Genomic DNA, 22,722 nt, shown 5'->3' on the forward strand with positions numbered 1-22,722 from the left:
TTCAGACAGTGGATGTGATTATCTGAAGTTGCAAATTCAAATATAAATTGTTCTTACAAATGACCATAGTACTGAGGACCCTCCTACCCACCCCCATCAGCACTATGAAGACCAAAACATAGTTATGTTAGATTCCTCCTCTGTGTCCTCACAGTATTTTTGTCATGTATTCCTAACGGTAACAAATCTGTTTCTCTGAAACTACACTGTGAGCTCTTTAAGGTCAGAATTGATGGGTGGTTTATCTTGGGGAGATAATTCAGTGTAATAGTTAAGAGAGAGAATTCTGTAAGATTGCTTGGGCTGGTTTGTTAACTCAGCTATTTGACGCTTGGAGAGTTACTCAGCTTCCTCGGTGGAAACTCCAAAGGCTTGTTTCAAGAATAAGATGAGATAATCCACATATGAAGAAGTTAGTCCATAGTAAATGTTCAGTAAACATAACGTTGTAGATCCAGAACCTGACATTGAGCATAGCATGGAGAAGATTCCAAAAACTTGTTGAAACAGATATTTTCAGCATGAGCAATAATTATGAAGCTGACATCTAAAAGGTCTGATCCAGGCCTGTCACTGACTAGTTATGGGATTTTGTACAAGTCAGTATCTCTGGGTTTTGTCTTTCTCATCTGTAACATGGGAATAATGAGCGCTTAAAAAAAATCAGACTATAACAAGTGTTTCATAAAGACATTATGCTTGAACACCATGAATAGATTTTCCTGAGAATGAATTCTCAGAAGTGATACTAATGAATCAGAGACTATAAATGCTTTTGAATTTGGTGTGGGGAGGTACATTTTACTTCTCTCCTTTCCGGAAGGGCTATGCCAATTAGCAAACTCAGTAGCATTGTAACAGAATTCATATTTTACTCTCACCAAAAAGAGGACTGTTATTTTTTAAATGATTTGACCAGTGTGATGTCTTCTTTGGTTCTTGCCATTTTAATAGATGCTTTTTTGTTGCTGTTGTTACTGTTGAGGTTCAGCTTTTCAGGTTTTTACACATGTATTGACAATTTATATTTTTGACTTGTTTGTGCACTTTCTCTTTATATCTTTTGTCTATTTTTCTATAGAACCATTCAACACTTCCTTGTCAATGTGTAATATCTCATGACATAGTAAGAATGTTAACACGGTGTTATATTTTCTAATCATTTCTTTCGAGATACTGACATAAAAATGTTTACAAAATAGAACAGAAGAAAACACGAAACCATAAAGCTCTTAACAAACATTAGCTTTTAAAAAATAATCTCAAAACCCTAAGTACAAACCAAATTTAGACTTCTAAAGCTCATTTCTATTAGTCCTTATATCCCAGAGAGTTTATGGCCTTCTATTTATAAACATTATCTCATTAGGAAAATCCAAAATTTCTGGGGCACCCATGAAAAACTGTGTGAAAAAGAGCTTTAAATTTGTCAAATTTTAAAGTTGTCACATTACCTTAAAATAGCCTGCTTTTGCAGTTAAAAGCTTGAGTGAGTTCTCACTGATTAAAGTTAAGAAACTCTTAAAAAATTTAATGAACCAAAACAGTTGTTCTAATATTAAACATTCTCTCAGTAAATCTTAGAGGTTTAGTACTGAACCAGAATAACCTTTTTTTTTTCTAAATTCAACCATTTATTTTAATGCATATTAAAAGATTTTGAAACATTTTGGCAAAATAGGATTAGTTTTCTTTTTCCTCAGGGTTACCCCCCAGACCAGAAACCCCAAAACAAAAAACCCAAACCAAAACCAAAAACCCTTAACTTATAAAGAGAACACTTGGCTTTTATTTTTTAAAATAAACCACTTAGTAATTGGGTTTCTCTCCTGAAAAGTCATCTTTCTGTTAATGGATTTTTTTGTAGCCCTTAGTTCAGTGCCATTAGCGACAGTTTTATTCACCTTCCTTTCTCTGTTGCCAGAATACCTGTGTTTATGTGTTTATGATCCCATGAACTAATCTTGGGTTGGGAAGAAGTGTTGGTTTTTGTATTCCTAGAGCCAGCACAGGACTTGGTCCATTACAGATACTAAGTAATGTTTTATTGAACTGGGTAATGGTAAAAACACATACAAGGTCCAAGGTATGAACTTACCTTCTGCCTTCCATAATCTTCTGAGGGCAGATAAAAACAATTTTAAAAATGTTTAGCCAACATTTTCCAAATTGAGATTCCATGGAGTAGTGTTACAGGAGATTTTTGTAGGTCTCCACATGTTCAGCAAAAAGAAAATTAAGTATTTGGGAAACATTGCTTACTTTAGGAGATGCATTATGCACCCATGTACCTATGAAGCCTCTGAAGGGATACTGTGGCATAAAAAAGGGGACTATTTCATACACACCTCTTTCAGTTTCTAACATAAAAAGATGTTTGATTGGTTCATTTTAAAAGCTGCAAGAAGATATTGCCTTATGAAAGAAGAACTGAGAGCTCCAAGTGAGGGTCAGTAGAGAGAAGTATAGGTTAAGAAGCAAAGTGAACTCATTAAATTAATTAATAAGTAATAGAATTGACTTACAGAAAAAAATCAGTAATATGGAAAATAAACTGGATAAACAAGAATGCAAGCTAAAAAGATAGATAAATATGATGAGATAAACATTATGATAAACATTTTGAGCAGAACGAAGATTTAACCTATGACTCAAATGTGCTACTCTTGAAAATTAAGACCAAGATATAATTTAAATACTTCTGGGAGAAAAATGAATAAAAAACTGGAAATTACACATTAAATGACTTACCAGTTTATGTGAAAAACACATCAAATAAATCACACCCAGATTTATCCTGGGTCTTGGAATTTTAACTACTTATTTTGGAAATGTACAAACATACGCAAAAATAAAGTGAACAATATAAGGAAACTTCATGTATCCATTACCCAGCTTCAGCAATTATAAACATTATTTTAGTTTTTCTCTAATTGTATCCTCTTTTCCTTTTGGGGGAAATATTCCATACAGTTTGTCTATAAATATTCAATACACACCTTCAATAAATAAGAACAGATTTTTTTATATAAGCACCATAATATTGTCATATCTAGCCATGTTAATAGTAAACTCAGTTTCCCTTTGGCCTGATCAGAGGCCCTGTATATTATAAAAATACAGGGAGGTTAGACAACCATCTAACTGATTTCAGTTAAAATATCTTACCTTTGAAAAAACAAAACAAAGAAAATAGCAAATATCTTGTATACACATTCTTAAGACCCATCTTAAAGTATTAGAAGGGACTGTGAAAGTGAGGATCCCTGAAGCCCAACCTTCTTTACCTTCATGGTAAATTTACCCTTGGCTGGAATCTATGTGCCACTCTACAGCACGCTGTTAAGAGGCGGCAAGATTCCACAGGCTGTGTGATTATTCCAAGAGAGGTAGAGAACAGAAAATCTGTCTTGTTACTGCTTTTTCCTCAATATCTAAGATGATGCTTCATACTAAAGGATACTTAATAGATATTAAATGAATGAACAATGGCAGTAGAAACCCCCCAGACTCAACAAAGATTTCTATGCCTCAAATATCTCAGAACTACTGGATCTGAAGCAGCAGTGCTGGGAAGAACTAGGAACTTCTCAGTAGTAACTAGTAAGGACCAAGACCTAAAACAAGACAAGAGCCTGCTCCAATTCTTTGGCACAGCGTAGGACCCAGACACTTTAGTATCACACCAGAAAGACTGAGCCCAAATCATGAAACAGACTGAACTTCTTATGGCTGGCAAGGTAGGATGAGGGTTTAAATTCTGATTATCTAGATTAAAAGGAAATAAATATTATTTTTTACCACACAATTGAGGAGTCAGGCTAAGATTCCTAACTTCTTCTTTTAGATTGAGTGCTTCAGTTATGTTAGTCAATGTTCCATATATTATTCCATTTACTGTTATAGTGACCTTCTGATTCTAGTACATAGGGGTTGGAGTCTCAGGTTTTGATCTCAGACAGACCTAATCAAATACTGGCTCTTCCATTTATTAGTGTATGACATAAGGGAAGATTTATAACAGCCATAATCATCAGTTTCCTAGTCTTCAAAATATGAATATTGCTACTATCTGTATCACTGGCTTATTGCTATGAAGGTGAAATAAGATGGCACATAGTAAATTTCAACATGTATTAGCTAAAGTTATCAAATATGTATATATAGAGGAAAAATGATAGAGAAAAATAACTTACCAAGGACATCAAGGTAGTAAATATACAGAAAAAATTTAAGCACAGGTTTTTTGGTCCAATGGCTAGTTCTCTTTCCAAAGTCGTTAAAAATAAACTCCAGAGGACCTTCAAGATGGCAGAAGAGTAAGACGTGGAGATCACCTTCCTCCCCACAAATACATCTACATGTGGAACAACTCCTACAGAACACCTACCGAATGCTGGCAGAAGACCCCAGACCTCCCAAAAGGCAAGAAACTCCCCACGTACCTGGGTAGGGCAAAAGAAAAAAGAAAAAACGGAGACAAAAGAATAGGGCTGGGACCTGCACCAGTGGGAGGGAGCTGTGAAGGAGGAAAGTTTTCCACACACACGAAGCCCCTTCGTGGGCGGAGACTGTGGGTGGCAGTGGGGAAGCTTCGGAGCCCGGGAGGAGAGCGCAGCAACAGGGGTGCGGATGGCAAAGCGGAGAGATTCCCGCACAGAGGATCGGGGCTGACCAGCACTCACCGGCCCGAGAGGCTTGTCTGCTCACCCGCTGGGGCGGGCGGGGCTGGGAGCTGAGGCTCCGGCTTCGGTCAGAGTGCAGGGAGAGGACTGGTGTTGGCGGCGTGAACACAGCCTGAAGGGTGCTAGTGTGCCACGGCTAGGCGGGAGGGAGTCCGGGAAAATGTCTGGAGCTGCCAAAGAGGCAAGAGACTTTTTCTTGCCTTTGTTTTCTGGTGCGCGAGGAGAGGGGATTAAGAGCGCTGCTTAAAGGAGCTCCAGAAACGGGCGCGAGCTGCGGCTATCAGCGCGGACCCTGGAGATGAGCATGAGACGCTAATGCTGCTGCTGCCGCCACCAAGAAGCCTGTGTGCGAGCACAGGTCACTGTCCACACCCCCCTTCCGGGGAGCCTGTGCAGCCCGCCACTGCCAGGGTCCCGTGATCCAGGCACAACTTTCCCGGGAGAACGCACGGCGCGCCTCAGGTCAGTGCAACGTCATATTGGCCTCCGCCGCCGCAGGCTCGCCCCACACTCCCTGCCCCTCCCTCCCCCTGGCCTGAGTGAGCCAGATTCCCCGAAGCAGCTGCTCCTTTAACCCCGTCCTGTCTGAACGAAGGACAGAGGCCCTCAGGCGACCTACACGCAGAGGCGGGTCCAAATCCAAAGCTGAACCCTGGGACCTGTGCGAACAAAGAAGAGAAAGGGAAATCTCTCCCAGCAGCCTCAGGACCAGCAGATTAAATCTCCACAATCAGCTTGATGCACCCTGCAACTGTGGAATACCTGAATAGACAACGAATCATCCCAAATTGAGGAGGTGGATTTGGGAGCAACAATACATATATTTTTTCCACTTTTTCTCTTTTTGTGAGTGTGTATGCTTCTGTGTGAGATTTTGTCTGTATAGCTTTGCTTTTACCATTTGTCCTAGGGTTCTGTCTGTCAGGTTTTTTTGTTTTTCATTACTTAAAAAATGTTTTTTCTTAATAATTATTTTTTATTTGAATAACTTTATTTTATTTTACTTTATTTTATTTTGTTTTATTTTATCTTCTTTCTTTCTTTCTTTTTTCCTCCCTTTTATTCTGAGCCATGTGGAGGACAGGCTTTTGGTGCTCCAGCCAGGCATCAGGGCTGTGCCACTAAGGTGGGAGAGCCACGTTCAGGACACTGTTCAACAAGAGACCTAGTTCCATGTAATAACAAACGGCAAAAATCTCCCAGAGATCTCCATCTCAACGGCAAGACCCAGCTCCACTCAACGACCAGCAAGCTACAGTGCAGGACAACCTATGCCAAACAACTAGCAAGACAGGAACACAACCCCATCCATTAGCACCTAAAATCATAATAAGGCTACAGACACCCCAAAACACACCACCAGACGTGGACCTGCCCAACAGAAAGACAAGATCCAGCCTCATCCACCAGAACACAGGCACTAGTCCCCTCCTCCAGGAAGCCTACACAACCCACTGAACCAACCTTACCCACTGGGGGTAGACACCAAAAACAACGGGAACTACAAACTTGCAGCCTGCGAAAAGGAGACCCCAAACACAGTAAGTTAAGCAAAATGAGAAGACAGAGAAACACAAAACAGATGAAGGAGCAAGGCAAAAACCCACCACACCTAACAAATGAAGAGGAAATAGGCAGTCTACCTGAAAAAGAATTCAGAATAATGATAGTAAAGTTGATCCAACATCTTGGAAATAGAATGGAGAAAATACAAGAAACGTTTAACAAGGACTTAGAAGAACTAAAGAGCAAACAAACAGTGATGAACAACACAATAAATGAAATTAAAAATTCTCTAGAAGGGATCAATAGCAGAATAACTGAGGCAGAAGAACAGATAAGTGACCTGGAAGATAAAATAGTGGAAATAACTACTGCAGAGCAGAATAAAGAAAAAAGAATGAAAAGAATTGAGGACAGCCTCAGAGACCTCTGGGACAACATTAAAAACACCAACATTCGAATTATAGGGGTCCAGAAGAAGAATAGAAAAAGAAAGGGATTGAGAAAATATTTGAAGAGATTATAGTTGAAAACTTCCCTAATATGGGAAAGGAAATAGTTAATCAAGTCCAGGAAGCACAGAGAGTCCCATACAAGATAAATCCAAGGAGAAACACGCCAAGACACATATTAATCAAACTATCAAAAATTAAATACAAAGAAAACATATTAAAAGCAGCAAGGGAAAAACAGCAAATAACACATAAGGGAAACCCCATAAGGTTAACAGCTGATCCTTCAGCAGAAACTCTGCAAGCCAGAAGGGAGTGGCAGGACATATTTAAAGTGATGAAGGAGGAAAAACCTACAATCAAGATTACTCTACCCAGCAAGGATCTCATTCAGATTTGACAGAGAAATTAAAGCCTTTGCAGACAAGCAAAAGCTAAGAGAATTCAGCACCACCAAACCAGCTTTACAACAACTGCTAAAGGAACTTCTCTAGGCAGGAAACACAAGAGAAGGAAAACATCTACAATAATAAACCCAAAACAATTAAGAAAATGGTAATAGGAACATACATATCGATAATTAACTTAAATGTAAATGGATTAAATGCTCCAACCAAAAGATATAGACTGGCTGAATGGATACAAAAACAAAACCCGTATATATGCTGTCTACAAGAGACCCACTTCAGACCTAGGAACACATACAGACTGAAAGTGAGGGGATGGAAAAAGATATTCCATGCAAATGGAAATCAAAAGAAAGCTGGAGTAGCAATTCTCATATCAGACAGAATAGACTTTAAAACACAGACTATTACAAGAGACAAAGAAGGACACTACATAATGATCAAGGGATCAAGCCAAGAAAAAGAGATAACAACTGTAAATATTTATGCACCCAACATAGGAGCACCTCAATACATAGGCAAATACTAACAGCCATAAAGGGGAAATAGACAGTAACACAATCATAGTAGGGGACTTTAACACCCCACTTTCACCAATGGACAGATCATCCAAAATGAAAATAAATAAGGAAACACAAGTTTTAAATGATACATTAAACAAGATGAACTTAATTGATATTTATAGGACATTCCATCCGAAAACAACAGAATACACATTCTTCTGAAGTGCTCATGGAACATTCTCCAGGATAGATCATATCTTGGGTCACAAATCAAGCCTTGGTAAATTTAAGAAAATTGAAATCTTATCAAGTATCTTTTCTGACCACAATGCCATGAGACTAGATATCAATTACAGGAAAATATCTGTAAGAAATACAAACACATGGAGGCTAAACAACACACTACTTAATAACCAAGAGATCACTGAAGAAATCAAAGAGGAAATCAAAATATACCTAGAAACAAATCACAATGAAAACATGATGATGCAAAGCCTATGGGATGCAGCAAAAGCAGTTCTAAGAGGGAAGTTTATAGCAATACAATCCTACCTTAAGAAACAAGAAACATCTCAAGTAAACAACCTAACCTTACACCTAAAGCAATTAGAGAAAGAAGAACAAAAAAACCCCAAAGTTAACAGGAAGAAAGAAATCATAAAGATCAGATCAGAAATAAATGAAAAAGAAATGAAGGAAATGATGGCAAAGATCAATAAAACTAAAAGCTGTTTCTTTGAGAAGATAAACAAAGTTGATAAACCATTAGCCAGACTTATCAAGAAAAAAAGGGAGAAGACTCAAATCAATAGTTAGAAATGAAAAAGGAGAAGTAACAACTGACACTGCAGAAATACAAAGGATCATGAGAGATTACTACAAGCAATTCTATGCCAATAAAATGGACAACCTGGAATGAATGGACAAATTCTTAGAAATGCACAACCTGCCTAGACTGAACCAGGAAGAAATAGAAAATATGAACAGACAAGTCATAGGCACTGAAATTGAAACTGTGATTTAAATTCTTCCAACAAACAAAAGCCCAGGACCAGATGGCTTCACAGGCGAATTCTACCAAACATTTAGAGAAGAGCTAACACCTATCCTCAAACTCTTCCAACATATAGCAGAGGGAGGAACACTCCCAAACTCATCTACAAGGCCACCATCACTCTAATACCAAAACCAGACAAAGATGTCACAAAGAAAGAAAACTACAGGCCAATATCACTGATGAACATAGATGCAAAAATCCTCAACAAAATACTAGCAAACAGAATCCCACAGCACATTAGAAGGATCATACAGTATGATCAAGTGGGGTTTATCCCAGGAATGCAAGGCTTTTTCAGTATACGCAAATCAATCAACGTGATACACCACATTAAAAAATTGAAGGAGAAAAACCATATGATCATCTCAATAGATGCAGAGAAAGCTTTTGACAAAATTCAACACCCATTTATGATAAAAACCCTCTAGAAAGTAGGCATAGAGGGAACTTTCCTCAACATAATAAAGGCCATATATGACAAACCCACAGCCAACACTGTCCTCAATGGTGAAAAACTGAAAGCATTTCCACTAAGATCAGGAAGAAGACAAGGTTGCCCACTCTCACCACTCTTACTCAACATAGTTTTGGAAGTTTTAGCCACAGCAATCAGAGAAGAAGAAGAAATAAAAGAAATCCAAATTGGAAAAGATGTAAAGCTGTCACTGTTTGCAGATGACATGATACTACACATAGAGAATCCTAAAGATGCTACCAGAAAACTACCAGAGCTAATCAATGAATTTGGTAAACTAGCAGGATACAAAATTAATGCACAGAGGGCCTCCCTGGTGGTGCAGTGGTTGAGCGTCCATCTGCCGATGCAGGGGACTCGGGTCGTGCCCCAGTCTGGGAGGATCCCACATGCCACGGAGCGGCTGGGCCCGTGAGCCATGGCCGCTGAGCCTGCGCGTCCGGAGCCTGTGTTCCGCAATAGGAGAGGCCACAGCAGTGAGAGGTCCGCATGCCGAAAAAAAAAAAATTAATGCATAGAAATCTCTTGCATTCCTATATACTAATGATGAAAAATCTGAAAGTGAAATTAAGAAAACACTCCCATTTACCATTGCAACAAAAAGAATAAAATATCTAGAAATAAACCTACCTAAGGAGACAAAGACCTGTATGCAGAAAATTATAAGACACTGATGAAAGAAACTAAAGGTGATACAAATAGATGGAGAGAGATACCATGTTCTTGGATTGGAAGAATCAACATTGTGAAAATGACTCTACTACCCGAAGCAATCTACGGATTCAATGCAATCCCTATCAAACTACCACTGGTATTTTGCACAGAAATAGAACAAAAAATTTCACAATTTGTATGGAAACACAAAAGACCCCGAATAGCCAAAGCAATATTGAGAAAGAAAAACAGAGCTGATGGAATCAGGCTCCCTGACTTCAGGCTATACTACAAAGCTATAGTAATCAAGACAGTATGGTACTGGCACAGAAACAGAAATATAGATCAATGGAACAGGATAGAAAGCCCAGAGATAAACCCACACACATATGGTCACCTTATCGTTCATAAACGAGGCAAGAATATACAGTGGAGAAAATAGCCTCTTCAGTAAGTGGTGCTGGGTTAACTGGACAGCTACATGTAAAAGTATGAAATTAGCACACTCCCTAACACCATACACAAAAAATAAACTCAAAATGGATTAAAGACCTAAATGTAAGGCCAGACACTATCAAACTCTTAGAGGAAAACATAGGCAGAACACTCTATGACATAAATCAAAGCATGATCCTTTTTGACCCACCTCCTAGAGAAATGGAAATAAAAGCAAAAATAAGCAAATGGGACCTAATGAAACTTCAAAGCTTTTGCACAGCAAAGGAAACCATAGACAAGACGAAAAGACAACCCTCAGAATGGGAGAAAATATTTGCAAATGAAGCAACTGACAAAGTATTAGTCTCCAAAATTTACAAGCAGCTCAGGCAGCTCAATATTAAAAAAACAAACAACTCAATCCAAAAATGGGCAGAAGACCTAAGTAGACCTTTCTCCAAAGAAGATATACAGATTGCCAACAGACACATGAAAGAATGCTCAACATCACTAATCATTAGAGAAATGCAAATCCAAACTACAATGAGATATCATCTCACACTGGTCAGAATGGCCATCATCAAAAAATCTACAAACAATAAATGCTGGAGAGGGTGTGGAGAAAAGGGAACGCTCTTGCACTGTTGGTGGGAATGTAAATTGACACAGCCACTATGGAGAACAGTATGGAGGTTCCTTAAAAAACTAAAAATAGAACTACCATATGACCCAGCAATCCCACTACTGTGCATATACCCTGAGAAAACCATAATTCAAAAAGAGTCATGGGGCTTCTCTGGTGATGCAGTGGTTAGGAATCTGCCTGCCAATGCAGGGGAAATGGGTTCGATCCCTGATCCGGGAGGATCCCACATGCCGCAGAGCAACTAAGCCTGTGCACCACAACTACTGAACCTGCGCTCTAGAGCCCACAAGCCACAATTTCTTAGCCTGTGAGCCACAACTACTGAAGCCCATGAGCCTAGAGCCCATGGTTCGCAACAAGAGAAGCCACCGCAATGAGAGGCCCGCGCACCGCAACGAAGAGTAACCCCCGCTTGCCACAACTAGAGAAAGCCCGCGTGCAGCAATGAAGACCCAATGCAGCCAAAAATAAATAAATAAATAAAATAAATTAAAAAAAATAAATAGAGTCATGTACCAAAATGTTCATTGCAGCTCTATTTACAATAGCCCGGAGATGGAAACAACCTAGGTGTCCATCATCGGATGAATGGATAAAGAAGATGTGGCACATATATACAATGGAATATTACTCAGCCATAAAAAGAAAGAAAACTGAGTTATTTTAGTGAGGTGGATGGACCTAGAGTCTGTCATACAGAGTGAAGTAAGTCAGAAAGAGAAAAACAAATACCATATGCTAACACATATATATGGAATCTAAAAAAAAAAAAATGGTCATGAAGAACCTAGGGGTAAGATGGGAATAAAGATGCATACCTACTAGAGAATGGACTTGAGGATATGGGGAGGGGGAAGGGTAAGCTGTGACAAAGTGAGAGAGTGGCATGGACATATATACACTATCAAACGTAAAATAGATAGCTAGTGGGAAGCAACCGCATAGCACAGGGAGATCAGTTCAGTGCTTTGTGACCACCTAGAGGGGTGGGATAGGGAGGGTGGGACGGAGGGAGATGCAAGAGGGAAGAGATATGGGGACATATGTATATGTATAACTGATTCACTTTATTATAAGGCAGAAACTAATACACCATTGTAAAGCAATTATATTCCAATAGAGATGTTAAAAGTAAATAAATAAATTAATAAATTTCTGTTGTTTAAGCCGTGAAAAAAAAAAAAACTTTATTGCTAAAACTGCCAACCGCCATCTGAGCTTTCAGCAAGTTGTAATATTTCTGCAATAGAAAGAGATAACTGATCACAGATCCCTATAACAAATATAATAATGATGAAAAAGGTTGAAATATCACCAGAATTACCAAAATGTGACACAGAGACAAGAAGTGAGCAAATGCTGTTGGAAAAATGGCACCAGTGGACTTGCTTGATGCAGGGTGGCCACAAATCTTCAATTTGTTTAAAAAGAAGAAAAAAATGCAATATCTGCTAAGTGCAATAAAGTGAAGCTCAATAAATGAGGTGTGCCTGTATATACAGTGGAATATTATTCAACCACAAAAAAAGAATGAAATCTTACACTTGCTACAACATGGATGGACCTTGAGGGCATTATGCTAAGTGAAATAAATCAGAAAGACAGATAATGTGTGATCTCACTTTTACATGGGAGAGTCTAAAAACAACAAACAAACAACAACCCTCCTCAAAGAAAACAAGCTCAGAACTGATTGGTGGTTTGCAGAGGTAGGAGGTAGGAGAAATGGGTGAAGGGGGTCAAAGGTGCAAACTTAAGTCATGGGGATGTGTAATGTACAGTATGGTGACTACAGTTAATAGTACTATTGAAAGTACTAATAGTACTAATTTGAAAGTTGCTAAGAGAGTAGATATTTAAAATTCTCATAAGAAAAAAAATTTTTCGTATGGTGATGGATGTTAGCTAGACTTATTGTGGTGATCATTTCGCAATGTATACAAATATTAAATCATTATGTTGTACACCTGAAACTAATATAATGTATATCAATTATACCTGAATTTTAAAAAAAGAGAGAAAAGGAGGTTCTTTGGGGTTCATGCTGTAGTTTGGAAATAGATGAGAACATGCTTTTTCCTTAAAAAAAAAAAATAAAAACTCCAGTTTAACAGTTGCCATCTTAAGACACCTAAATACTGCCAGTATTTGATTTTCTAATTCTCTAAATTTTTAATAGTCCTATTATTTTATCATCTTTCCAAATATAACCACTGAGGTAAATTTTCTCACAGACCAAATTTCCAAAGCCATGCCTCATCGAAGTGTTGAGTATTTTGTCTTGCTGGTTTCTCTAATTGCTTTAGGAGATAAAATAAAATCATTGTGAATAGATTTGCTGGAAATCAAGCCTGGAGAGTGGAGCTGTTCAACAGTGTTTTTCATGGTCAATATATACTGTCATACTGTATTTTTCCACGAAGCAATCACCACATTGGTTTCTGGCTCACCTTACCCTTCCCAAATCAGATTTCAAAAAGATTAAACTGAAATGATCTGTTCTGAACATTTTATTTCATCACCCAAATAGGTTGGCATTTCTTAAGAGATTAGGTTCAAGTTTTAATGTATCTTCATAAAGGAGATGTCTTCAAGTTAACTACACTTTCAGAAATACTTCCTAGGCTTTTTAGCATTCCTCATAGTTTATCTGTTGAAACAGCTGGCTGAGAGTTGCAAACCTGTTTGCTAAGAAAATAATCAGATCCACTAAAGTATTTAATAGCAAGTAGTTGGTTCCTATGAACTACATTCAAGTATTCTTGAGAATTCTCAAGAATTTAAAGTACCTTAAAATGTGCATACTTATCTGAAACAACGTGGTGCCCCTTACAAGTTTCTTCCAATACCCAAGAGTCCACTTGGGATCCTAGCAGGCAATACAGAATCAGAGGTCCCATTCCAACTGTAATGTATCAGTGTTTAGATAAATGGAACCCATGCTCCTGGTAACATTTTTACACATAACTTATTAAGTCTCACTCTAAACCACAGGAAATTTTTCAAGTGTTAACTATATAAACCTCCTTTCAGATCCCATTTGCCCAGAGTGTCTAAGATTTCTCTTCCAGTCCTTAAAATATGATAATTCTGTGTCCCTTTACTCTCTTTTGATTTTCTGCATGCATCTTGAGGTCTATCTGATACTTTTCTTGTTTATTTCCTGCCTCCCCCTTCACCTAAAATTAAACTCCATGAAAAAGCAGGAAATCTGTTTGTTTTGCTGTTGCTTTTTGTGCCACGCCTTAAGCAGTGCTTGATCCTTAGAGGGTGCTTAATAAATATTAAATGAATGAACCTGTAAGTACGGTCCTCTGACTCTCCCTAAATGTCTGTGACAGAGGTTAGCTGCTCTAGTAAATCATTAATAGACAGAGATCATGCCTATTTGGGTAATAACTGATTTTCAAAATAAGTTGTTCTGCCAAAAATAAACCTGCTGAAAGATAAACTGAGGCATATTATAACTTTTAAGAGGTCATCTGGGCATTTAGTCATTCCGATTGGTGGTGTCAAGCCGGAAGTGGTTAGGGGCGCTCCATCTACAAGACCCAGGGTAGAGACGTATAAAGTGCAGAAGCATAGAAAGGAAATTATTTGATGGGCTATAACTTAAAGCCTAGCTGGCTATTTGTGATTTGTTTTCCTTAACATTTTGATTTCATAATCTTGAGCTATTTACAGGCTTAGATTTTGGTTTGCTTATGTAGGCCATCATGGCATTAGAGCCACATTAGTCTAATAGCCTCCTTGTTTAATTAATTTAACATTGCATAATTAAAAATGAATTATAAAAACAATCTTTTCCATGAGCAAAGGAGGAATATGAGCTAGATAGTTTCAGAGTCACGATGAAAATATTTTTCTGTCAGGTATTTCAATAAGGGCGTTTTTATAAGTGAAAGTATTGATATATAATTTAGGTATCTCAGATTAAATTCTCTCAGGGTAAACTGGGGTCACAACATACAAAGAATTTTAGGCAATGTAAAGGGTTTAGGTTTTCTGCCTGCAATGGCAGCAGTTGAAGAATTTTACGAAGGGATAAAACTGTATGGTTTAGCATTTTTAAAATAAGTCCACCATGGATCCACCCTGATTAAGGAAGGAAGAGTAAGTGTATAAGAACCCAGATTGGAAGTTTAGTGAAGAAGCAAAAGTGAGAGATGATGGCGGGTTTGTTCTGCTTCTGTGCTTACCGAGCATTCTTCAGATTTTGAGTTGCCTGCTGACTTAATGAACACATTCTAGAAATGCCAGTATAAGAATGCTACTTTATTTTAAAGTTTAACTTTTCTTTTAAAATTAATATGTTAGAATTCTGATTTTATAATCAGTATGATGAATTTAATTACTGTGATTCTACTTGTGTTGGAAAATAACATAAAATTCAGGTTTCTGAGATCAGAAGAATGATGATCACCCTCTGGACATTGATAAATTCAACAGGATAATGATAATGGCACCTTATAAAGGCTTGTGGGACTTCTCAGCCTCCATAATTGCGTGAGCTAATTCCTTATAATAAGTTATATATATACATATATATATATATGTATATATATCTCCTATTGGTTCTATTTCTCTGGAGAACCCTGATTAATACACTATTTTACTGTGATGGACATTTGTATATGAAGAATGCTGCTCTGGACATTCTTATATATGATTGTGGTTCAGAGGTTCCCCAGATTCTTGGAGTAGAATCTCTAGGAGTGGATTTCCAGGTAAAAGAGTATGAATATGTTCAGTTGATTACACAGGTTAAAACCCTTTTCAGACAATCAATTTACACACTTACCAGTAGTGGATGTGAATTCCCATTGCTCCACATCCTTGCCAACACAAGGCATTGTCAGTTTATTTTTGCATTTCTGATTAATTGTCGTAGAATCAAGATCTTAGAAGTTTTACTTTTCATTTCTTATGAAAATTCTTTTGTTTTTTTCACATTACTTCTTCTGCATTCCTTTGCAGAAATAGAGATAATGTCCACCGCCCTCCTTTTATTTTAATGCTTTGCCTCAGGGTTAGAAGATATTTTATCAATAAATTTCTTTCACCTTTACTTTTCATTCCTCCTGTGACACCACCCCTTTATGGGATATTGACTATAAGCCTTTGTAGTGCTTAATCAATATACACAATGACAAGAAGACATACTGCAATATTTAGGGTTGTCCCTCCCCCTGGATTTCTGTTAACAGCTTCTTTGGATGGTTCTTTTTTCACTTAAGACATGCTTTCTCTCATCAGGACAGTAACAAAGACCAAGAAATAATCTTCATAACTAAATACACAGAACTCATGGAACTCCTTCCACATCTCCAGTGGCTCAAGTTCCAGCCAAGTACACCTGTTCCTTTAGAAATGTGTAGCCAGTACTTCTTACACAGTGATTGCCATACTTCAGCTTATCACTTTCCATTGTTCCAATGGTGTGATTTTTTGAAATGTATGGTCTGATCATTTGAAAAATCATTTTATAGCAATTCCCAGATAAGTAATATTATTGATACAAAGAAGCAGAAAATTTCAAGATCAATAAGAGAATTTAGAAATATTTTACTATTGACTTTTTAAAATACATTTGACCTCATGTTACATGTTTATGCACTAAATAGAAATTTATATTGCCTTTTCCATTTAACATTTTGAGTACAGCCTTTCTCATGCCACTAAAAATTCTTCCTAAATATTATTTTAATTCATTATATCAATATATATCACCATATATTTAATCATTCCATTTTTATGGGAGATTTAATTTTCTCTACTATATACAATACTGTAATAATAATCTTTGTGGATAAATTTAACATTTAATATCATTTTATTGGAACTAGAAAACCTGGTCAAATGGTATAAACAATTTAAAACATTTGGTACGTGATGCTGAAAGCTTTTCCCTAAGTTTTATAGCCTTGATGTTTCCCTTAGTATAAAAGTATCTGTCTCATGCCATCCTTCCCAAAATTCAATACATTAGAAATAGAAATGTATTTTGGTTTGCATTATGTACTTTTAACAATGAATATTTTCTGTTGTTAAATGTATAATGCCCTTTACCATTTACTCTATTGAGAATTATCTGTAGCACTGTACTGACGAACCCTCTCCTAAGCTGGAGTTCTGGAAGGCAGGACTATGGTGGAATAGACTGGTATAAATGTAGGCTGTATCGTCTGGAGGCAAAAGACACCTAAAAGACAGCTTTTAGGAATGAAGCTTAGGTTAAGAAGTCAGATGAACTATAAATCTAAGAGAGACCAGGCAAAGAGTTGTGCTTTATTGTGTGTTCTCTTGGATCACTTGTTTTGGGAGAAGCCAACTGCCATGTTGTGAGATCATGAAAAAAATCCCATGGAGAGGTCCATGTGATGAGGAACTTAGATCTCCTACCAACAGCCACATGAATGAGCCATCTTGGAAGCAGATTCTCCAGCTACAAACAAGTCTTTAGATGATGACAGCCCTGATCAATATCTCAACTGAAATCTCATGAAAGACCCTGAGTCAGAACCACCCTGCTAAGCAGTGCCTGTATTCCTGCCTCACAGAAACTGGGAGAAAATAAATATGAGTTGTTCTAAGCTACTAAGTTTTGGGAGTTTGTTATGCAGTAATAAATATCTATTTTACCTGTTTTACATTCCTCCATAGCACTTATTACTATCATACTATATATAATTTATTTATTTTGATTGTTGTATAACTTATCATTTGTAGAGCATAAACATATGGAGAGAGAATTCCATCTGTTTTTCCTACTGATAAATCTTCAGCATCTACAATTACAGCAATAATATTGACAGTACTAATAACATAATGAACATTTATTTGATAAACAAGATGTCTATTAGGCATCTAAGTAGTGATTTCAAGTAGGCAATTAGATACACAAATCCAGAATTACTAGAGGAAGTTATGGCTTGGATAAAGGTTTGGGAGTCCAAAGAACACTGAGAATGTTCTTGGAAATGAATGATGCCACTAGCACTATAGGTAGAAAGCAAAAGCTGTCCCAGGTCACACCTCTATAGTACTCTAACAGTTAGCAAAAAAGAGATGACCAAAAAAAAAAAAAAAAAAAGACTGAGGAAGAGCAGCCAGTGGTGAAGAAGAGAAAATTATCAATTATCAGAAAGTGACAGCAAGGAATAAAAAGAAAACAATAATTATAGAATGTCTGCTATTTGCCAATCTAGGCACTTTAAATACTTAACTTCAACCAGTTTTCAAAAGAACTCTGTGAGGTAGGTTTTATTACTCACAGTTTGTAGGAGGAAACCACTTGGAGGCTCAGTACTTGCCCTTGCTCACATTTCCAAGAAGTAGTGGCACTAGGAGTTGAATCCAGATCAGAATATCACGTCTCTGCACTAAATCATTCCTGAGATTGGTATTTAATATCCATCTATTCTGAATATGTGACACTGTGTTATCCTTTTAACAATCACAGCGAAATTTTTTTCAGTTACTATGATACAATCACATATAGAAAAGTACCAGGCAGCTCAGGGTTACAAGCAAAACGTGAAATGTTACACCTCAAGAAATATCAGGTTTCCCAGAGGAACACTTTGAAGACAGGAGATACTTGACTTTCTCACTTACCTTGGCACATTCTGTGACTTTACCTGCATGCTGGAGTTCACCTGAGTAAACATCATAAATTTTATTTGGTGAAGGTCATACTAAAAGTGTAGTCAAGCGTGATGTTTTTTTGGATGACTAGCAATTGAAATTATTAATCATTTAATTGAAGAATTCACTTCAGAGAAACTCGTGAACAGAGCTCATGCTAATATTGTCCTGAAGGTTGTTGAGCCCATTCTTGAGCCCACCCAGATATTCCTTTTCATCATATTCCAAGATGTCAATAACAGCGAGATCGACTTTTAGTATAAAATGCTGTGATATTTTCAACGTAGCAATTTGCAACCAGACTTCAAACGTCCATGCATGAGTGATTTTTCAAGTGGGTGACAGAATGACTAAATATGTTAGAAATATCTCTGCAGCATTCCCAAAATTTATATGGCTGACCCTGAAGCCATTCTTGAGCCCATCCAGATATCCAGATGTAGCTTCCCAAGGAACCCAGATATGCCTCTATTTTGAAAACACTACATATATGTATAGTACATATATAAAATGGGAGAAAGTAAGTCTCTGCTTAAAAATTATATTATATATAATACTTATATATTATAAACATATAGTATGAATTTTATACACACACACACACACACACACACATATATATATATATATATATATATATATTTAAAATGCTAAATTCCTAAATTCTATTTCTGACCTAATTTATTTCTGAAAGAGACTCCTAACAGGTTTCTGGTCACATTCCCCTCAAATTTACCAAGTGCATGGCTGCCAAAATTTGTTTTCAAAAATGCAAATATGGCTATCCACAGTATCTATTCAAAACCCTTCAACACTTCCCTTTTGACTCCAGGATAAAATTCAGGTCCCTAATGTAGCGTAAACCATTCATATGCATCCCCTGCCTTGTGTTCCAGCTGCATCTCTCATTACTTTCACTCTACCTTGCACTGTATGCTCCAACAATTTCACACTATTAACAATTTTCTACTCAAACAAGCCTGTGCATTTACTCATGCTTCTTCCTCTACCTAGAGCAGCTTCTAATTATCTTCCCCTACCTGACATTTGCTTATCCTTTAAGATTCAACTCAGGCATCACACAATCCTGGAATCCTTCCTGAGCTTTCCAGAACTGGTTGCAGCAAAATACAATTTGCACATCCTTATCACTTTTAGTGATGCTGCAACTATTTATTTAGGCATTTATATCCCTTACTAGAAGTTGACCTCCCAGAGCTCATGATAAATAATGTTTTTTCTCTATATTCCCTGCCTAGTGTTAGAAATTTGGGATGTGGTTTTGGTGCTGGAATACGAATACTTATTCTTCCTCCCTTTAGGGAGTTTCTGCCAACAGAGCTAAATATGAAAGTGGTAGTACCATAAAAAATAATGAAGAATAAGGGTGTTAATGTAACGTAATTTTTTATTCTTCCAAGTGCAGGGGTTATCTGGTAAATGCTGTTGATGTGAAAGGATTAAGCCTTGAAGAATATATGACACTTCCTTTGCTCTGTTTTTCTGAATCTGAAGTGGCCATCACTGTGGATGAGGATGGTACCTACTTTATCTACTTAGCCAATGGCAGAACACAGGGAACCAGATGACGGCTGGGCCTCCTGAGGTAAGCCTTGCCTGGGACTCTAACCAAATAGATTCAGGGAGTACCAGAGGGGAAGTAGAACTTAAGACTCTGCATTTTATATATAGTAATCCCACACTCCAATTGAATAAGTCCCAGTGAATGTCTCAGGCTTTGAACAGTTTAGTAATTCCTTGTCCCTTGTGAAGGCTCTAGAAAGCTGGTTAGACAAAGTGACCATGTTTGTTCCTTCTTGCTTTCTCTTCTATAATTCCTTATTTGTGTGCTCCCTATTAATAATACATCCTTATATTTTTATAACAATTTATAATATTCAAAGTTTCCCATACAGTATATCATATAATCTTCAACAAAACTCAGTTGTTAAACATTAATATCTCTTTTTGCACGTAGGAAATTTGAGGATGATAAATGTAAAATAATTAGCCCTGGTTATAAAGCTAATGAGCAGCAGAACCAAGAAAGTTCCCAGGTCTTCTGAATGTGAAACTATGATATATTCAACCTGGTAATGTGCAACAAAGCATGCTTGCAATGCCTATGCATGAGTGTTTCTCAACTCTAGTGACAGTAGACTAAACATGTTAGAAATACCTCTACAGTATTCCTAAATTTCAGGTAGCTGTCCCTGGTGCCATTTTTGAGCCCCTCCAGTTATCTGGTTCCAGCCACCCCCAAAAACTATAATGCCTCTGTTTTGAAAACTCCTCATATGCATAGTACACATATAATATGGAAGAAAAAGAATGTAAGTGAAAACAAATAGTCTCTTGAGACTCTTTATTTATGAATGCATTTAAGTCAAGAATCCCATGTGTAGCCTAGTTATTTCAACATAGATTTCAGACAAGTTCCTACTGGCCTGTGGGACTAAAAGTTTGGATCTAAAATGCTGTTTACAGGAGAGACTGAGAATTCCTTTAAAACAACTCAGAAAAGGGAAATTTCAGTTTCCTAAGGACTGAAATTTCCCTAGGGAATCTCATTCTGAGAAAAGAGAAAGTACAAACAGGTTTAGAGTTCAAGGAGAAGGTCTTGCTACTTTTGCGGACCTTGGGATTCAACTTCAGAAGAGAAGGAAAAGTAGGATCTGGGGGTTCCTTCACGTTGTTAATCCTAACCCACCAGGGCATGAAAGAAGCCAGAAACTTAGAACAGGAGCTCTGTCCATGAATAAAAGCTGTAGTTGAAGTGAGAATCTTCCTACACCAGTGGTGTTTCAGGGACGTGAGTTAGTAAACAAGATGTAGGATAATAAGAACGTTCCTCACTTGATAAGAACCCCCAAGTCATCTTATCAAAGATTTAAAAAATTCAAGCACAAACAGTTTAGAAAGTCAGTGAAATGTGTAATGTTATTTTGATATATTTTCACCAAAAATGAGTGAAAACATTTTTAACTGTCACTTAAAAGGAATTATTACATGTGGTGGGAAACATGTTTTGTGAAACACCTAATTCTGTGATATACTAGGAAAATAAGTATAAGAATAATAAGAAAAGATCTTGAATACCCTCCATCTCAGGTCTTTGATACTGAGATCTGCTTGGTCATCACTGTGACATAAATATATGTTGAAGATCTTGAGAAACATGTAGGCCCATTAAAAACAATTGTGAACTGACAATCTTCTAGCCTAATTATAAGACTGTGTTTCCCCTAGAATCTATGGCTTTCATCAAGTATTCACCTCTTTGTTTGCCAGGGTGTGCTTTTTGCTTTTTCTCAACCTACTGATAGAGATATGTAATAATTTATAGTAAAAAATGTATAAAATCATAAATTGGTATAAAACAAACGGAAAACATAATAGACAAGAGCTACAATTTACAGTAAATCAGCAAACTAAGAATTAGAGACAGTGGAAGAATCAACCAAATAAATAGTCATAGTTCTTTTTCTGTAGGATAAGCTATCACCTACCTATCAGGAAAAAAATAGACCAATGAAAAAAAGCATAAAAATTATAAGAGTCATAGGAATGCAGGGGAGGGAAGTTTGGGAGGGTTGTAAAGAAATGGTTACTTTAAAATTAGATGTTTTAATTAAGGCTATCTTAAACTTTCTAGAGCTCCAGAGTTCTTTGCTAAAAAATATGTGACAGGATTACATCCCATAGTGTTAATCTTGTGAGATTTTTTTCTCTTCTTTCTTAATAGAACATTGGGTGTCATTCTCCTCCAGCATACTCCAAAACAGAAATAAATATTCACTGCTCATAGACTTACTTGCAGGGTTGTCTTTTCCCCCACAGAAACTATGTAAGGTTAGGCCTAACAGACATCAGAGAGGAGGAGAAATAGCAACTTAAGTGGGAAGAGAGGTTCATAAGAAAATTGAGGGGAACAGGAGTGGGAGGATGAAGAAGAAACTTCTATAGCAGAATTTCTTAAGCAGGGTTCTCTGGAAACCTAGGACTCCACAAGATGTCACTAGGGATTCCTTGAAAGATTGTGATCAAGTGTTCCATCTTTACAGGACCAGTTACACTGAACGGACTCACAGAACTAACAGTCCTACTGTAAACCTACCTTTGGCAGGATTCCATTTATTACCTGGTCCCTGTAGGCCCCCACTCTAACAGGGTCTGTGACGATACTTTGAGACTCCGGGTAGCAATGTCAACTCAGACCCTGCATCTGATAACCTTCACATTGTCTGGATATTAC

General features: G+C 37.2%; 1 long non-coding RNA gene across 1 annotated transcript in view; it reads left to right on the forward strand.

The window, feature by feature from the left end:
- Nucleotides 1-17,384, forward strand: part of LOC125964670 (uncharacterized) — a 34,943-nt gene extending 17,559 nt beyond the window's left edge. The window contains exon 3 of the long non-coding RNA XR_007477906.1: nt 17,148-17,384. This is a non-coding gene — a long non-coding RNA (uncharacterized LOC125964670). The remainder of the gene's footprint in view (nt 1-17,147) is intronic.
- Nucleotides 17,385-22,722: the final 5,338 nt, after the last annotated feature.

Source organism: Orcinus orca, chromosome 6 (genome assembly GCF_937001465.1).
Source record: "Orcinus orca chromosome 6, mOrcOrc1.1, whole genome shotgun sequence".
Taxonomy (NCBI): domain Eukaryota; kingdom Metazoa; phylum Chordata; class Mammalia; order Artiodactyla; family Delphinidae; genus Orcinus; species Orcinus orca.